This window comes from Mus pahari, chromosome 14 (assembly GCF_900095145.1).
Source record: "Mus pahari chromosome 14, PAHARI_EIJ_v1.1, whole genome shotgun sequence".
NCBI classification, from domain to species: Eukaryota; Metazoa; Chordata; class Mammalia; order Rodentia; family Muridae; genus Mus; species Mus pahari.
The window spans coordinates 63,786,933-63,793,093 of record NC_034603.1 but is presented as its reverse complement, the minus strand read 5'-3'; positions in this window follow the sequence as shown (position 1 = coordinate 63,793,093).

The following is a 6,161-nucleotide window of genomic DNA, read 5'->3' as shown; positions in this document are numbered from 1 at the left end:
CAAAAGAAAAAAGAAAAAAGAAAACAAAACAACAACCAAACCTTTTCTCTGTTATTGGAAGCAGATTTTGAAGTAATTCACCACTCTTCTGTTTACATTTTCTTAAAAAACAGACTCCTCTATGAAGCTTGGAAATGGGAGGGGTATGTGGAGTTAAAAAGCCTATAAAACTGTGTTTATGTGCCTCTAGAAGTGTGTGTGTGTGTGTGTGTGTGTGTTTAGGGAAATATCCTTTCTTAACAGGCATACTTATTATAGAAAAACCTGATATTCAGACCCTTGGGAACCTGTGAGTTTTTCTGACCCCTGGCTCTACTCCCAACAACACAGTCAGATCTTAGAGAAGATTCCATGCTTCATCAAACCACTCAACATTCTGGGAAGAGGGGAGAGACTCCAGAGGAACAGAGTCTAGATTCTTGATGAGTGTAGAAAGATCACCTGAGTCTAGAATCTTGCCTCAGTTGACAGAAAAGTTCCTTAGGACTTCCCTGTGACTTGGGACAAGAATCTGAGTTATTTCTCAGTGACTAGGTAAACATTTACTCTTGTCACCAAAAATAATGCTGAGAATTGAATCTAAAGACCCTGGGAAGGGAATTAAAGAGAGCCAGGTACTCTTTTGTTTCCTAAGAGAGGATTTTGGTACTCCCAGTGCAAAGGACACGCTCAGACAGAGGCTCATTCTCCTCAACTAAAATTCAAGTGGAGGACCCTGCTTTGGTCCAGAGATGTGCATTTAAAAAGGCTTGAGGAAGAGAAGAATTAATAAGAGGTACAGAAAGATTTGCTCTGATTTTTTTTTCCTGGTCTCCTGTAACCAAAATAGATAATTAAAAAAAAAAACTAAAAAGTATTTCTTGATTAAAATGGAGCTTTTATAAAGGAGAGATTTCATTAAGAACTCAAAGATTGGGTTTAGAAGATTTATTGAATGCATATTCAACTCCCACCCCCCTCTACTTTGGAGGCAGGGTCTCACTGTGCAGCTCTGGCTGTCCTAGGTCTTACTATATAGACCAGGCTGGCCTTGAACTTATGATCTGGGATTCCAGGTAGGTGCTATTCCTTGTGTTTGTGGTGCTGGGGATTAAATCCAAAACCTCATGCATACCAGGTAAGCTCTCTGTTAACTGAGTTGTACCCCCTGGTTCCACACTAGAAATTCTTAAACTTTTTTACAGGTTTATTTTAATTTTATACGTATAGGTGCTTTTCCTCTATGTATTTCTACCACAGGACTGCCGGGTACCTGCAGTGTCAGGTGACCATGTTGGGTTCCTTGGAACTGGAGTTAGAGGTTTGTGAGCTGCCACTTGGGTGCTGGAAACTGAGCTCAAGTCCCCTGCAAGGACAGTAGTACTCTTAACAACTGAGCAGCCTCTCTAGCCCCGGACTCTTTAAATTCTTTGACATGGGTTAGGACATTGAAAACCTCAAAGTTAGAGTTAGTATTAGACACGACTAAATGTGTGAGCTTCCCTTTCCTTTTTGTGTGGGTACCTTTGTTCTTCATGGTTAAATTCAAGAGATACAGTCAAGCTGGGGTTTTTTGTTTTGTTTTGTTTTTGTTTTTTCCTACTCAAGGAGGAGGAGTCCTTTAAGTATTACTGAACAGTGGGTTCAAAACACTCCAATCAAAATCAAGGGGATGGCAACTAGCTAGAGCTTTCATGTGCCAGGGAGAGTATGCAGACAAATGGTTCCTTTCTCTTAATTTTTGCTTTTCCCCCCAAGTATTGAATCACACAGAGATGTTCTTTTGTAAATTTTATCTATTATTTCTATGTGCATTGGTGTTTTATCTCTGTGTGTGTCCCTGTGAAGGTGTCAGATCCCCTGCAACAGTTTTGAGCTGCCATGTGGGTCCTGGGAATCGAACCCTGGTCCTCTAGAAGAGCACCCAGCACTCTAAACTGCTCTCCAATCCCCAAGGGAAAGTATCTTAATTCTATTTTTTTTTTCACTTTCTCCTTTGAGAATATTACAAAAATAGATCAGGTTAAAGGATTTTTTTTTTTAAATGAAAGGCTCACCACCATGCCTAGAACTATGGTTTCCATTTATACTTGTCTGAAGTTTCATTTTAGATCCCATAGTCAAAATACTTTCCAAAGGGTGGGAGAGAACAATCAATAGGCATGATACTGGTCTTCTAATTGGCTTTCTTTGATGTCGTGGAAGGCATATCTGCAAAGCTGTGTACAAGGTCGGTTTGTTATCAGATAGGTAACCACTGGCTGGTGAGGAAGGTTGACCTGCCAGTGGCAATGTGTCAAGGTGTGGATTTCAATGGGTTTTCAATTAGTTTTGAAGGGTTCCCTCAGTAGGTGGGATCCTACAGACACAAATCCCTTTCAAAGTCACTTTGGGCTTTTCTCCACTTCCAAAGGATCCAAATCCCCGAATTTAAATGTTCTGAATAGAGACCCTGTGTTAGATCCTGGCTTTTACTGCCCCACCCACCCCCACCCCTATCACCCCATGGCCTTCTAGTTTCCTCTGTCTCTTTCTAGTCACCCTCCGAAACCTGGGGAGGATCTCTGCTGCCTGCCATGCACCAGTGTGGAGATCAAAATATTGGTTATGACAAAGACTGAGTGTAAATAAGAGTACCAAGAAATGACGGAGGGGAGAAGGAGCCAGCAGGGGCTATGAACAAGACCCTTGCCCTCGTCGGTCCATGTTTCCAGGAAACATTGCCTTTTCAGATTCCTCATCTCAAAAACCAAGCTGGCAGAAGCATCAAGCTGGTTTCAAAATGGGAATCGGAGAACTCTTGACAAAATTATTCAACCCGTCCCTGAGTTCTCAAACCTTGCTCCATTCTCCTTAGGGAAGACCTGGAGCAGGGATAAGGAGCCTTTGTTCTTGATGGTTTTCCTCACCCCCCTCCACCTTCAGCTTCTAAAGCCCATTTTTGTGGCATCAGGATCCTCGTGTGTAAATCCACCACGGCAGGAGGAAGCGAGAAGAAGCCAGCCGATCCCAGAAGTTCCCAACTGTGGAAACGGGCCTCTCTCACCACCAGCAGATCCCAGAACCCAACCATGGAAACCGGCCTCTCTCACCAGACCTGGAGCCAGCTTTCTTTTTCCTTGAAATCCATTATGCATTGAGTTTAATGCTTCTAGGAAACGTCCCCTTTCTGTTACTCAACAAATGATTCTCTTTAATGGCACTGGAACAGGAAAGGAAACCCCAAGTATTTTTTTAGAAAAGAATGAAAGCTTTAAGTCTTGGGGATGTTGAGATATGGAAAAGAAGTGGAGGGCGTGTCTGGGTCAGGTGCATCTTTCTTGGGTCTTCCTGCTGGGCAGTCTTTCTATCCGTTTATCATTGAAAACTTCCTGTGGATCCTCAGAACCTTTCCGTCTCCAAAGTCAGATCTCTTCTTGAGTTGACACTTGCTAAAGCCAAGGAAAGCCTAAAGAAACAGTAAGATAGGAATGAAAGAGCTCTCAAGTGCATGTCCATGTCTGACCCTACTCTCATCAGCATTCCCATTGCAACGTTGATGCTGGCAGTGCTATTGGACCAGCCAAACATCTGAAGCAAACATTATTTCAAGAACCATTAGGGGATTTCTATCTGCTAGAGGGAAAGATTTTGCTTTTGTATTTGTTTATCCTGCAGCCATTTGCTGAGTGTATGTCACAGGTATTGTTCTGAGGACCAGAATTGGAACAATGAGTTAAAAACAGACAAAAATCTCCACTCATCTGGCCCATGCCCCGCAATCCCAGCACCCAGGTGGCTGAGTCAGAAGGTTGTGAGCTGGTAGCCTGAATGGCAGAGCAAGACCTCAGAGAAACCAAGGGCTGGAAATGCAGCTCAGTTGGTAGAGTTTGCCTGGTATGTATGTGAGTGTCAGAGCCTGTGTACAATCCCTCATACCAAATCCACATGGAAATATTTGCCTTTTTAGGATCTTATATTCTAGAATATTAAGAGATAAGAAATAAACTTTCATGTGTGCTTCAAAACACAGGTCATTTCTTTCCTTGTATTAATGTTTTTTTTGTGTGTGTATCAGAAAGAGTCTGGGCTGTCACAGTTTACTAAGTTTCTCTACGGTTTATAATAGTGATAACAACAGACACAGCCCTTTGCAGTCCCAGATTGGCTCCTCAACCCAGCCAAGTAGCTCCATCCAGGTCCATGTGCCCTTTCCTCCCAAAGAGTGCATCCTTTACTCCAGGAAACCCATGCTGCTGGTCCAGCGAGAGAGACCAGGGCATGACCCCAAGACCACAGCCCTTCCTGCCCCCTACCTGCCCCTCCTGCCCTTCTGGCTTCAGCAATCCCCTGGACAGACAGTTCTCCGGAGCTGGGGAGTTGGGGGCTGCAAGCCATTTCAGAGCTGAACTCTCTATGAACCAGGAAGGAAAGGGGGTGGGGGCAACTAGGAAAGCCAGCAAGGGCTGGCTGGAGAGGCTAGTCTTCTGAGCAGCTCTCCTGGCTGAGTAAATACTCAGCTACCTCATCTCCAAGGTGGGGGTTGAAATGGAGCTGTCAAGCCAGAGTAAACTGAAGGGAGCGGTCTGGCCTCTCGGGAGCAGAGGGCTCTTGAAAGCATGCGCTGGGCTGCCTCCCTCCTCAACTCCCCTCCAGGCGGAAAAGGCTGCAGGGTAGGACATTGAACAATCCAGACCCAGGCAAGCCATCATGAGTGCTTAAAGGGGGAAATACAGAAAATGATTTTAATTAGCTCTAACTAAGCTGATAGAATTGATTGAACAGGATGCCTTCCTATCAAAATTATCCCTCTCCTTACACCTCCACCCCCAAGGCTCCAGTCTTTCTTACATCCATCTCTTCTAGCCTGGGAGAAAAAATAATTGGTTAAGGGGCAAAGGAGTAATTCCACTTAAATCAAATACTAGAAAAGTAGGCCCAGAGAAATTTGGTGACTTTTCCAAGGTTACAGATGAGGTCCTCTGCAATGTAAACACAGGTCTCCTCTGAAACTCCTTCTTCTCAGATCTGATCCATTTCTTTTTCAACCGAGACGAGGACAGCAAATGAAGACCTGGGGGTCAGCCTTTAAGCCAAAGTCTATAGCTGTTTGACCCTTTCTGGTTTTCTAGGAATTAAAGATTCTCCATCTCCTGTTGTGTTCCAGACATGTCAGTTAGATAACCAATTCCTTGGAACCAGAATTAAGTCACCTGGGGAAAGTTGATCCAACTACAGGAAGCCCCAGACTCATGAACTACAGTAAGAATGTGGTCCCAGGGTTATGTGATGAAGCCATACTCTCAAGAGCATCTCTCCTTACGATGTGACATTTACTATCAAGCAGTATTCTGTGGGACTCCTCTGTATCCTTTCATTCATAATTATTTTATACCCTGGCAACAAGTCTTGTAGCTTGAGTGCCAAATGTGTAAGGGATGAAGGCTAGAGGATGCCTGCTTCTATTATGCCATGACTATAAATAACTCTGAAGGAGAGTAACAGAAAATGTATTTCCGTGGCCACATAAAATAAGAAATCTTTCTGCACACTTAACTATGTGCCAAACAGCATTCTCATTCTCTCTCTCTCTCTCTCTCTCTCTCTCTCTCTCTCTCTCTCTCTCACACACACACACACACACACACACACACACACTTCTACATCTTCTACATTATATCTGAAGGTCTAGAAGCCCAGGGAAACCAACTGGCATGAACTCACTCAGCCAGAAGAACTGAAAACTAGGTTGTAGTTCAGGATGTTTGCCCCTCTCCACCACTCTAATCAAGAATTTAAAGCATCCGTCTTCAAAACAAAACACAGGATTGCTAAAGACTTTCTGTCCATCTTCTCCTAATGCAGGCGGGGCGGGGGGGGGGGGGGGGGGGCGGTAAACTGACATACCTCCTTGATAGGTAGTCAGGATGAAGCCAGGAAGAGGAAGAAAAGAAGGAGGAGAAATCTCAGCCAGATGATCTCAGGTGCTCTCAACCACTAATAGGGAACCTCTTCTACCTGTGGTTAGCCCTTCACACCTGCCAGGGATCAAATAAGACTCAGTGTGGGTGGTGACATGTTCAGGATACTCCCTGCAGTAACAGGTCCGTGGAAAGGGAAACAAATGTATCCCTTTGTATAACATTAGCTGTTCTAACACATTTATGAAACATTTTACATGTGTTAACTACTTTAATTCAGTC